General features: G+C 42.1%; 1 protein-coding gene across 11 annotated transcripts in view; it reads left to right on the top strand.

The window, feature by feature from the left end:
• The window catches only part of CELF4 (CUGBP, Elav-like family member 4), a 736,913-nt gene that overhangs the window by 639,201 nt on the left and 84,688 nt on the right, over positions 1-13,024 (top strand). The window lies entirely within an intron of this gene.

The following is a 13,024-nucleotide window of genomic DNA, read 5'->3' as shown; positions in this document are numbered from 1 at the left end:
CAAATAAGTTTAAAGTGGGCCTGCCAGATTGTCTCTAGGTCTTTGCAGAGACAAAAATGGAAAATTCTTTGCAAGGGAAAAGGTTTCTAAAAGTAGCAAATCATCAAGATCTCATTTTTTGGAACCCCATCTTACACAAATCAGATTAAAAATAGTACATTTACCAGTGACAGTATTGAAAAAAATCTCCTTACAGATGGGGGTCTCAACTATTTTAAGTATTACAATAGTTTTAGGAGTTTCTTCCTAAAAGATTCCTTCTAATAAAACCAGATGCTGGGCTTGATGCTGACACCCCATAGTGAAATACCATGGGCATTTTTCCTGAGACAAAAGAGGTACTTTTAATTATTTTCTTTCAAACTTTGACTCAGGGTGATAATATGTATAAAGTGACATCAGGAATTGCAGTTCCACAGGGTGTGGTACCACAAAAACATGCAGTAAAAATTCAGTTCCTGTCCCAAAAAACTTGCAAACTCAGGTAACAGAGGTGAGAGGAAGATGGGAGAGACTACCCAAGAAGAGTTGAAGATTTCATCTACATCTACTATACCCAAAGTACCCTCAGCCTTCCTATTTTCAGCACACTTTTGAAAAGAAAAAATGCTCATCTCCTGGCCACTTGGGAGCAAATTTCTGTTCCATCCTGCTGACATCAACTGAACTTAATACGTGTGAAACAATGAGGAATTTTGCCACTTCATCAGTCATTTTTTTATGGGACCATTTTTTCTGTCAATTTGTTTGGCTCAAATAGCTGTTCTAGAAATGTTCTTGAATCAGCAGCTGCAAAAGCATCACACTTTAGCTCTTACTAAACGCACATCCTAGATTCATACCTGAGTTCCCATGCCCTGATGTGTTTCCATGAATTGGCTGAGCCTCAGCAGCAGTCTATGTACCTACTCTTAGTTCACAGGAAAAACAAGTAGAAAATTATGAATTTCATGCTCTTCATCGTCAGCTAAGTTATGTGGTGCTGCCTTGTACCTCCCACGAGCGATGAGGTGGTCCACGGGCAGTTACCATGGCTCGGCAGACTAGTGAGGACCTGTCGAGTGACTTCCACTTGATCAAGACATGGATCACACACTGTTTTTTCCCCTACAGGGCCTGAAAATGCTTAAGGCGCTTTGAATGCGATGGGCCAAACCCTGCAAGTGGTCTCTGTCCCCATTCTCGTTTTCATGGTGCGCAGCTTCTTTCGGGCCTTGGATGTTGACAGAGAAATGCAGCCACCTGGTGGTGAGATGACGATGTAGCCCTCGTCCTTGGGAAGGAGGGGTGCACCGCTGCCATCTTCCTTCAGCCTCCCCCCCCCTCCCATTTCTCTCACCATTAGGACTGGCCTCATTTGTCCGGCTGCGATGCCAACTCAAAGTTGTTCCTGTGGTTCAGCCAATTTAAACGTCTCTTGCCTTGTCCTCGTGTACTACCAACGGGGCATCCATCATCATTCTTGTCAGGTCTCGAGCCGTTCGTTCCTGCGGCAGACTCCTGTTTCTCCACAGCTGTCAGGATTATTGCTCTACTGTGACTTCCTGTTCACACAACATATGTTGCCTAATAGTTTCAAAAGGCAACTTTCTTTTATGAAAGTTTTCTCCTTTTTTTCAATTTTTTTTATTAACCTTTCCTTGGACAGGTGCCTGACCACCGTCCATCACAAGACCACTTCTCTATGCAAGGCACTTGTTTCTCCTAAGGTCTACAACTTTCCAATTTTCGCACAATCAACTGAGAAATAACTTTCCCCAAATCCCTTACTTTTGAGCAGGCCAAAAGTTCCTTCTGTATCTACCTGCCAAGAGACCTTTTCTGGTTCTTTTAAAATATTTCCTGTCAACTCTTCAGCTTTACCATTGTGATTTGCTTGACCTCCATGTCCTCCTTTATGAGAGATCATAATTTTCACGTACTTTTGCATGTATTTATAATAATGATATACCCTGTACTTTCAGCTTTGGTTACACTGTCCTCTCCTGTGCCTCTTCCCCATCCATATGGTGACAGAAACAGGTCTCTTCCCTGGATTCTCTTCCTTTCTTCATCCAAGGCTTGTCCCTAGAAGCCTTATCCACCAACACAAATTCAGCTACTATTTCTATAGTGACAGCTTGCAGATCTAACTTCTCTACTGCAGCACTGACTCCTGTTCAAACTAAAATCTTGGCCTGTCTTTCCAGCATCTCCTACTGGATGTCTAGCTGTCAGATCAAGCTCAGTATGTATAAAGTGGAGCTCTTGAACTTTTCCTCCCAAATCCTGTCTCCTCTCTCCTCCGCCTCCATTCTCAATCACTGTGGACAACATTATCATCCTACTTGTCAGTCATGCTCCTACCTAGCCATCATCTTCAGCTTGGTTTTCTCCTTTTCTCCGTGTCTTCAAATCCAGGCCAAATCTTGAAGAGTAGCTCTGCACAATACATCTAACACATTTAAGATATGGCCTTGTCCATCCACCCACATGGAATAAACTCTGCTCCACACTTCATCCCCCATACCTAAATCACAGCAGCTTTTATCGTACTCAGAAAGTACACAGGGTTAAAAACTATACTACTGTTGCATCTTTTGCACCATCTCACCCACTGTGGCACCTCAGAACTTCTTTTGTTATGAATTAATTCCTGGAAGGGGTAAAACAGTGCTGCTATGTACATTTTCTGCACAGAGGTGAGAAGAAGTGAAGAGTGTGATTCATTTCAGTTAACTTTAACAGTCTAAAAGTTTGTAATCTATTTTAAACATCTAGAATTCCTACAGAAAAAAAGAAAGAGACATATTTCTAGAGATTTGTGCATACTACCCTTCATCTATCTTTGCTAGGATGTGCTAAATCACTTTCTGGGTACGCCTATCTCTTTCATTAATTATAATGGAGATCTCCATAATGGCGTTAGACTGAATACCTGTGGTGGGAATCATCTCACCTAATTTGAGACATCCAGAACCTATATAGCTATGTCTGAGGTTGTCATCTAAATCTTTGTCGTCTAGGCTTCTATTGTAATCAATAGAAGCCTAGACGACAAAGGCACCTCTCAAGAAACTTTATTTTACAGAAATAAACTTTGAAACCTGTCAAACTCAAACCCAAATAGAAATGTGCCTTTTAACTAATTTTAGGTGTCTGATTTCTATGGTCTCCCAGTTCCAAAATAGTAGTTCTTCACCTGAAGTGCAACTTAGAAGGGAAAAGGCTCATACTGCTGAAAAACAAAAGCAAAAATCACTTGCTTCCTGCAGATGTCTCAGAGCCTACAATTGCCTTTGCTCACCACTGATACCCTTGCCACCCCAAAATCCTTCTGGTGCACTTGGCACTGCCACAGTAATCTTGCTGGAGCTAAAGATCTAGGGTGACTCCATACCAGCTGACATTAGCAACCTACAAGTCAGATATTAAAGCTGTTCACGTGGCCTCTTGTCTGATGGTGACTCCTCCCACATAGCTGAGACACATAGTTCAAGATTGCCTGACTGTGCCGTGGAGCCATCTGCCTCCCCACTGAGTGTAGAAGGAGCTGCACTGAACTCCACATCCAATGCAAGGGGAGCTGAACCCTCTTCTGGGTGTTTGCTGCCCAACAAAAGCAATCTGGCATTCAAAGTCAGGCATCTTGCTTGGAGTCCTCTGACTCCTGATCTGTTACGTGTACTCTGAACGTGCCTAACACACTGTCAGCACTGTGCTCATTGTGTATCTTTCTTTATTAATGACATTTAAGACTGTTAAGACCTCCAGAAACCTGTAGGATGGCTTCGCCCACCACACAAGTCAACCCTTCTCTTGTTTTACTATAAAATTCCACATCAGCTGCATCAAACCACAGCATTTCTTCTGCGTTCAGGCAATAGCATCCCAAGTCTATCTCTGCCTGGCTGAACATCTTCCGTGAAAATTACTTTTCGGATGGAATCCTTGGTTTTGTGAAAAGAAAGGAAAATGTGAGACTTGGATACAAGCACTGAACAGATGTCTGCCTTTCAGAGAAAGATTCAACTTAGTTGAACCTCAAAAAAAAAAAGAAAAAAGTACTGCAGCCCAAAACTTTGTTAACTTGGGGGCTTTCATTTCAACATTTTTCTGTGCAGCTCTTAATAATGCAAATGACAAAAACAACTTCAAATCTCTGCTCAGGAACCACCTATATCAAATTATGCAATTATTGCTCAGTGTTGTTAGGTGACAGATCAATTAGATCTCTAATTGTTGTATTGCATAATTTTTTATTAATCAAGAAAATATGAATGACACAACACCTTGAAGAAGGTTGGCTTTCAGCTTCCACCAACCATGTTCTTTGGAAGTCCTCCCATAGCACCAGAATTCTCATTCAGGCACAATTAATAGTCAGATGAAGGGATTCTTTTCTTGCTTTATACAACATTCTGTCTACCCTCACATACTGTAAGAGATTTTTGCGATTAATTAAGCTGGAAAAAATTTTCACCTCCTTAGTTTACCAAGTGAGAGTGGCTTAAATGTGAGACTATCAAAAATTTCCCCAAGAAACCAGTGTCATTGCCAGTACCTCATACGCAGTGGCCCTTTTTTGAACTCATGGCACACAGGGTACCGGTTTCCATCTTCCTAGCTTTGGATGCTCAGGCACCCCATCAAAGAAACCAACCCCAGCTCGCTTTTATGACTGCTATTATTATTGCTGTGCACTCCTAGGGCGCAGTTACGACTTTGCAAAGCACTGTGAAGTTGCCTTCAGACACGGTCCCATTACAGACACCGGCCGAGCAGCTGTTCTCACCCCCTGTCAACACAGCAGAGGAGTATTTAGGTGAATTAGGGATGGAAGGGAAAGCAGTGAGAGCCTTCAGAAGGAGCTCGGAGCAGGTGGAGGAAGGAAGGAAAATGGGCCTTTGTGGGCATGATGAAGTTGTAGCCCGGGCGCCTCGCTTGCGGAGCGGCGGGGAAGCGGCTGTTATTATGCCTGCACGCTGGCACCAAAGCGCTGAGTCGGCAGAAACTCCCCGAGAGGAGCAGCGTGGCGGCTCCGGTGAGTGGGGGGCCACAATGCCGTAGATCAGCTGAGGTATTTTTAACAATTATTTTGATATAAACAGCTCTGAACTTGAGGAGCTCCATGTAAATGGGAAGCAGTGGGGCTTGTAATTAGATTTGTGTACACTTTCATAAATTGCTGGGAAACATCAAAGCCGTGATAGAAGGCTGTGGTGCACTTTATTTCCTTCTTCTGTTCTTCTGTTAATTGAATGGTTGATGTGTGGATAGGAAGTGTTGGCTTCACGGAGTACTATTTACAGACCCGCTGACAGCTGCACTGTGAAAATTAACAGGAACAGAGCAGCCTCTGTCACAGCTCTTCCCATGAGGGACTTGCTTCAAATTGGATCATTTCTTTCATAGGAGAAACTTTCCTCGTCTCTCCTCCCTTCTTCGCAAATACGCGCGCACATCCAGCTGCACACTCCCTTCTCCCCTCAGGCTCATGGCAGCCTTTAGTGCTCAGAAGGAGGGTTTGTCATTTCCATAAAGTTGGGGAGTTTGATTCCAGTTCAAAACTTGTAGCCTAATCCGCTTCCAGCAAGACACATCTTCGGGAAGTCAACCAAATCTGTGACCTGGGTGTGTGAAGCCACATCTTTATGTTTGCAGGTCTCACCTCAACAGGAACGTGCTCTTCACCCTCTTAGAAACTCTAGCAGATCTCCTCTGAGACTACTGCCTTTGGAAATGTGGTTGTTGTTGATCTTACATGCACTTGCTCTGTGCTAAGCATCACACACACCTCTTACAGAAAAGTTCCCACACTCAGCAGCGTACCAACTAAAGACCAGGGCTGACCTGGCTGAATTACGTCAAAGTGTTGGTCAGAGTATAAAACTTCAGGCTGATCTGTGATCTTATCTTAGAGTTGATGGAGAGAGAGTAGCCCTTCAGAGAGACATCCGTCTGTCTTAAGTAATTGCTGGTTTAGAATAGATACTTAAAATGGCTGCAATTAGGTCATTCGAACATCCCGCTAATGGACAAGACTCAAGGTACAAGCAAAAGAAGCAACAATACAGTGTCTGGGAATTAACTGGTCTTATACACAATTAATCAGTGTATTTAACCAAAGTCACAGCAATTCTTGTTCCTGATCCCAGTAGAGAAGTAATAACCAGCAGATACTTAAGCATCTAAATCTTAATATTTACCTAAATCTGGAAAAAAACAGAATTAAGAAGGTCAAATTTGAAACCATCAGTCCACCATCTCACTTCCCAAGGGCGTCTTCAAAAAATCCCGGTAACATAAAACAGAACCTTAAACAAACCCGTAATACAGATAGATAACAATTAAACAGACCATGATTCAGAGTATCAATTAACCAACAAAATTTACTTTCATTTAGATGCCAGCATGGGCTCAAGTCCTCAGTTAATAAAAGCCGTCTTGTGAAAGTCAGTAGAGAGATAGCGAGTCGCTGACCCCCTCAGGCTGTCAGGGTAAATAAGAAATGGGAAAGTCATTAGACTTTAGTTTTACATGAATGCAGAAATATAAAGTGGGGTGTTTCGAAGGTAATTCTGAGTGAAAGTTGATAGGAGTCCAGCATCTAAGTGCCCTTCATGCCTCAAAGCTGAATTTGCCCTAAAGTTACTGGCCCAAAGTCAAAAGTCTAGGGCAGAGTGGGGTATCATCAATGCAAGACCACCTGCTCAGATTAATGCAGAAGGCTGAGGCCTCCTTTTACACTGTTGATGCTGGAGAAGCCAATAGAAGAGAATGGACATGCCAACTCAGACACTTTTTTTCTCTTCACTGTTGAACTTCTGCTCTTTAAAGAACACCCATATGTCTCTGTGTAACACACAGATTTGCTTGTTTAACTCAGGGCAAGACACAGCGCGCTCATTCATTCTATTAAAAAATAATAATACATTAGGCACCCATTCATAACACACCAGGCCCTCCTTCCAATATTGTATGATTTTTCTGAATATGCTACCTAGACACTATTTATAAAGTCACATGTTGTCTTTTGGGATGAAAGAAGCAATTCATGCATAATACCTAGATCATAGTTTGTAGTTGCTTCTTCCATCAAAATCCAATGGCTTTTGATAGTTCAGTCTCCCTTTTCTTTGAGCAGGAGGTTCTGGCTGGAGGGAGACTAAGGTCCATGGACCATCCCACCTCACTGCTGCAACTGACATCTGATTCTATAGCCTTTAGGCCAGCATTTTCCCAGTGTTACCATAATTTCCCTTAATTCTTTCAATAAAAAGTAAAATCATAGGATGGTGTGCCCCTTGTTCCATAAATGAACTAGTAAATCACATGTTCATGGATGCCAGAATAGAAATCCAGGTAGCCCAGCTGCACGACAGGAGGTATGAATGATGCTGGCTCCATTGGTGGCATTTACTTCTCGATTCACATCTCCGTAGCCACACAGGCATCTGGCAGGACAACAAAGATACCCATGGGATGTGACAGGCTTCACTTGCCATCTTCCCCAGGCTTCCTCACTCCTCTGAGTTGCCGCATTCATTGCCTTCAAATGGGATAAGAGGGATAACTACTCATGAGCTGTGTGGCCTCACTGTAGACAAAAGCATTTAGTTGGTACCATTACATCTCCTTACGCAGCCAGGGGAGAGGAGGAGTGGGACCCTGCCACCACTGAGTGTTGCCCAAGTCCTGGCAGTGGCAGCAGCCCCTGCAAGGCTCGCTGCACTCAACACTTGCCTCATCTGGATGAGATTAGGACCTAAGGGGGCTAAAATAATTCACAAGTGCTAACCTTTCTGGACTATCACTGGATGCTTTATCTTGTTCTCCTTCCAAGCCCTGCTCAGGTGTGTGGTCTAGATTGATAACACACATTCTTGTAAGGAGAACAGAAAGAACTTAGTAATTGGTAGATTTCTATCCCCATCAAGACACAGACGGCATTAAGTGATTCAGTAGCTATTACCCACATGTGTTTTGCATAGATCAAAATGAATTTTTAAAGGGCAAAGTTGTATTTAGATCAAAACAATATCTTTCAGGTAAGACCCTCAATTTTGAAGTCCGTGCAAATTCACAAATGCAAAGCATCCTACCAAACACCAATGACTTTGCCTCAGACATCCCCTAGCAAGTAAAGTCAGGTAGGGAAATGTGCTTGACTTCCCATCCCAAAGGTCCATCTGGTACTCGCAGGAATAGTGGTCGTCATGTCTCACCCCGCAGTAAGGAGACACATTTCGGTCTCGGTGGAATGGAATGTAGTAAGGGCAGATCCTTCAGCATAAACCAACTTCTTGTTCTACAAAAACCAGTAGAGCTTCACTGACTTTACACCATTTCATAGCTTCAACTGACCACCTTTTTCACCATATTAAAGCATGGGTGATACCTCCCTGCAGGGAGAATTTTTTATCAATTAATGACCCTGCAGTTTTTACGTTGCTTGGAGATCTTTAGTTTAAATATGCTGCAAAAATGCAAATACTTTTTACTATCCCAGTCAAGCAACATGCTTTACACCATGATAGGCTTGAGTCATGCAGCATGACAGCATTCTGGGATGCCCAATCGTGTGCAGCAAGTTTGCCACTCAGTGCCACTGAAATCTTCTTTTATGTCATATGCACAGTTGAAATGTATCTTCCCAGCTTGCCAGCCCTTCCTCAACATCTGTTTCTTTCCAACTCATCTAAGGCTGCTCACATCCTCATCCTGAACTGCCAAGGAAGAGTGGAGCTCGTGTGAGCATAGTCACAAAGCACCAGGGGCTCCATACCTGGTTGTGACGCTGCAGTGCTGTGACAATAGACAATTCACTTTGCAGCTCTGGAATTATTTCACTTCTCTTATTTTTATCCTTTCCTATTTAGACTGAAGGAGAGATGATTCAGTAACTAATTTTCATGGGACTTTGTGCTGCAGCTACCAATAGTAATAAAAATTTTTGAAAAAATTATGGCAAGTCAACATTTGTTGCTGTAAGAATATTTTCAGGGAAAGTATATTTTTAGTAAATACAGAACTAAATATACCTTATCTTCCAAACCATGTTACTCTTATTGGGAATGGGAAATCTATAACATTTTCTTTTGAATTCTTGATTTCAAGTTTTTCTTCAAACAGACAAAAAAGAATTATTTATTGCTTTCATATTCCTAAATAGCAGGTTAGAATTTCCAGTCTACCAGTATAACAACATTTTCCACTTCGTAATGCATTAAGGAAGGCGAGTGATTCTGTGAGGACTTTTATCATCCATAGACTGAGCTAAAAAAATGCAGAGCTGCTTGAAGAAGTCTGCTTTGAAGTTTAGGTTGTTTGGATATCTGGCTTTGATTTGAGGGGCATACTAATACCTGGGTTATATAGCGAATTCTTTCTAATTAGAATTGGGTACAGTGCCACCAGGCACCAGGAGTCAATGACTCTGTTGCCCTGCGGAAAGCAATAACTTTAGCTCAGAGAGACACCTGCTAAGTGTTGTATGGGCAAGTAAAACCTAAATCAAGCTTCCACTCCAAATAAATTACAGCTCCGGAGACCTGTGAAGGGAAGTACCTGCAGCAACTCTTTCTGCTTAGACATTGCATGAAGAATCTCCTCTACCGAGGGAGCAGCATTATCAAAGGGTCTGTCACTCCAGCCTTGGATGAATGCCTCCTTTCCCCTCTCCGTCTCTGTCACTCTCGTCTCAAGTGTGTCTAAACCAGCTCTCAGGACTGTACAGTGGAAATCGCTCCTAGTGACTGCCATCCTACTCATCTTACAGATGAGACATGAAATTGAAGCCCCGAGTACAGAAAAACACAGCATATTTCGCAAGAGGGTAGGGGACGTTAGTCCTGATCTTCTGGCCATCTTCCAGCATGGATAATTACATTTATACCTACCTAAAATTCCTTCTGCTCTACCATTTTAATTGGATAGTAGCTTCTTTCTTGCATGTGTAAAATCCCAAGTAGGGATCAAACCCCTACTGGCCAATTCAGCAGCCCTATTTTCAGTAGAGCACCAGTGCAGCTCTGGAATTATTTCACTTCTCTTATTTTTATCCTTTCCTATTTAGACTGAAGGAGAGATGATTCAGTAACTAATTTTCATGGGACTTTGTGCTGCAGCTACCAATAGTAATAAAAATTTTTGAAAAAATTATGGCAAGTCAACATTTGTTGCTGTAAGAATATTTTCAGGGAAAGTATATTTTTAGTAAATACAGAACTAAATATACCTTATCTTCCAAACCATGTTACTCTTATTGGGAATGGGAAATCTATAACATTTTCTTTTGAATTCTTGATTTCAAGTTTTTCTTCAAACAGACAAAAAAGAATTATTTATTGCTTTCATATTCCTAAATAGCAGGTTAGAATTTCCAGTCTACCAGTATAACAACATTTTCCACTTCGTAATGCATTAAGGAAGGCGAGTGATTCTGTGAGGACTTTTATCATCCATAGACTGAGCTAAAAAAATGCAGAGCTGCTTGAAGAAGTCTGCTTTGAAGTTTAGGTTGTTTGGATATCTGGCTTTGATTTGAGGGGCATACTAATACCTGGGTTATATAGCGAATTCTTTCTAATTAGAATTGGGTACAGTGCCACCAGGCACCAGGAGTCAATGACTCTGTTGCCCTGCGGAAAGCAATAACTTTAGCTCAGAGAGACACCTGCTAAGTGTTGTATGGGCAAGTAAAACCTAAATCAAGCTTCCACTCCAAATAAATTACAGCTCCGGAGACCTGTGAAGGGAAGTACCTGCAGCAACTCTTTCTGCTTAGACATTGCATGAAGAATCTCCTCTACCGAGGGAGCAGCATTATCAAAGGGTCTGTCACTCCAGCCTTGGATGAATGCCTCCTTTCCCCTCTCCGTCTCTGTCACTCTCGTCTCAAGTGTGTCTAAACCAGCTCTCAGGACTGTACAGTGGAAATCGCTCCTAGTGACTGCCATCCTACTCATCTTACAGATGAGACATGAAATTGAAGCCCCGAGTACAGAAAAACACAGCATATTTCGCAAGAGGGTAGGGGACGTTAGTCCTGATCTTCTGGCCATCTTCCAGCATGGATAATTACATTTATACCTACCTAAAATTCCTTCTGCTCTACCATTTTAATTGGATAGTAGCTTCTTTCTTGCATGTGTAAAATCCCAAGTAGGGATCAAACCCCTACTGGCCAATTCAGCAGCCCTATTTTCAGTAGAGCACCAGAGATATTTAAAAAAAAAAACAAAACAAAACTAACCTGGGGTTTTTTTCAGACTTAGGAGGTATCATACCAAATGGCCTGATCTGACAGACCCCAAAAGCAAAGAAATCCTCTTTTGGCGTTCAGGTGCTAATTTCAAGGATCCTTGTGTGGGAATACTACCCTGAATGGTTTGCTGGAGATCAGCATCCTCCCAGCTCTGCATTGCATTTGCAAAGGGAGTGCTAAGGCAAAGCTTCCAGCAGAAGCAACCCCATTCACATGGTGACACTGAGGAAAGTAGTCTGATTGCCCAAATGAGAAGTATCCAGCAGCACCTATTCATTTAAACATCTTGGCTGGTGTGCATGGCTGACATTTTGGAAGGCACTTAACAGGATCCACACATTCAGATCTCTTATAGTGAAGAGCATTAGTCACTGGAACTTTAATGTAACAAGCCTTTTTAAAAATATTTTTGGCCCGGAACTTCTGACTGGGTCCATTTGAGCCAACCAAGATACAGAAGCCCATCTGTATGAGAGAAACATCCTCGCAGTAAAGTACTTAACTGTATGCTTACCTCCAATGGGACATTCAATAAGCTCAAAGTGAAACATGATTTAATGGCTTTAGAAAATTATGTCCAAATTCACCAGTTTTTCAAGAAAAAGATGTCTAGCCATCTGTAGAGATTGGTACACTGCTGAGACATATGGGGTTGAAGGGAAAAGAAAATTCAGGCATATATTCTGCAAGGAAACATCTTTACAAAACTTTTCCTATTAATGTTGTTCTAGGGAGAAACAGCTTTACCTGATGCCATGCAGTATTATTTGGTCTTCTGTAAAGCTTTTACTTAATTTGTCTATACACTCCATTTGGAAGGCCATAACTAATGGGAAGCAGTCCCGGCAACCAGGCAAAAAATTTGTTTTCCTTTGCCTTTAAATGAAATATCAATGAATGGATATTTTATTTTTAGTTGAATATGAAATTTCACAAGTGACCTGTCAAGCTCCCATTTTCAAGAATGACTTTATTTCACACGTCAAGACAGGCTGGGAAATTAGTTTTTCCCACAGAGGACTCTGATTAGGGATTACAAAGTGAGTGTGGCACAGGGTGATTTTTCCTCCATCTTTTCCCTTGCCCCGCCAGCCTAGAGAGCATCTGACTCTGCTGACTAAGGGGAGCAATTCATTACCACACACAGGAGGGGGACAGGAAACAAGATAGTCATATTAAGCAGACTTGCTGGCCCAAGAGAGAATAAGGAAAGCATAATAATACTTAGCCCTTATATTATTCTTTTCATCAGTGGATATCAAAGCACTTGAAAAAGGAGGTTGATTTGATGGGAAAGGAGATAAATGCCAATTCCAAGTAGCCTATTGCAGAGGCACCAGCAGGAATGCTCTCTTTCATGATAGTATCTTTTGACTGCGGATCCGCAAGGTAGAGAAATAAACATCTCCTTCCCTTGGTAAAATGCAGAATTAACACAGACATCTCAAATTACATTCCAAACATTATTGACTTACCCACTGTAACTCTCTTGGGGGCTGGAGAAATACAAGGTCCAGTCCAACAGCCAGCAAGAGTAAGAAGCAGATTATGTATTACTAATAAATGACCGAGCAGACAGGACCTATTGCCTTTGTCAGCAGACAACGGCTGATTTACACCATGGTTTAACTGCTTGCGGAAGCAATAAATAGTCCAGATGAAGGGCTCTGCAGTTTTTACCCCATGGAAAATCTGGCCCTTTCTGGGGAGTGTCTAGTCTTATCCAGTGGATTAGTGGGAGTCACTGGAGTAGAAAGCGGTCTTGTGCTGCTGTAG

Source organism: Calidris pugnax, unplaced genomic scaffold, assembly GCF_001431845.1.
Source record: "Calidris pugnax isolate Ruff unplaced genomic scaffold, ASM143184v1 scaffold144, whole genome shotgun sequence".
Lineage (NCBI taxonomy): Eukaryota > Metazoa > Chordata > Aves > Charadriiformes > Scolopacidae > Calidris > Calidris pugnax.
Note: the sequence above shows the minus strand (reverse complement) of the source record. Positions and strands in the feature narration are given on the sequence as shown.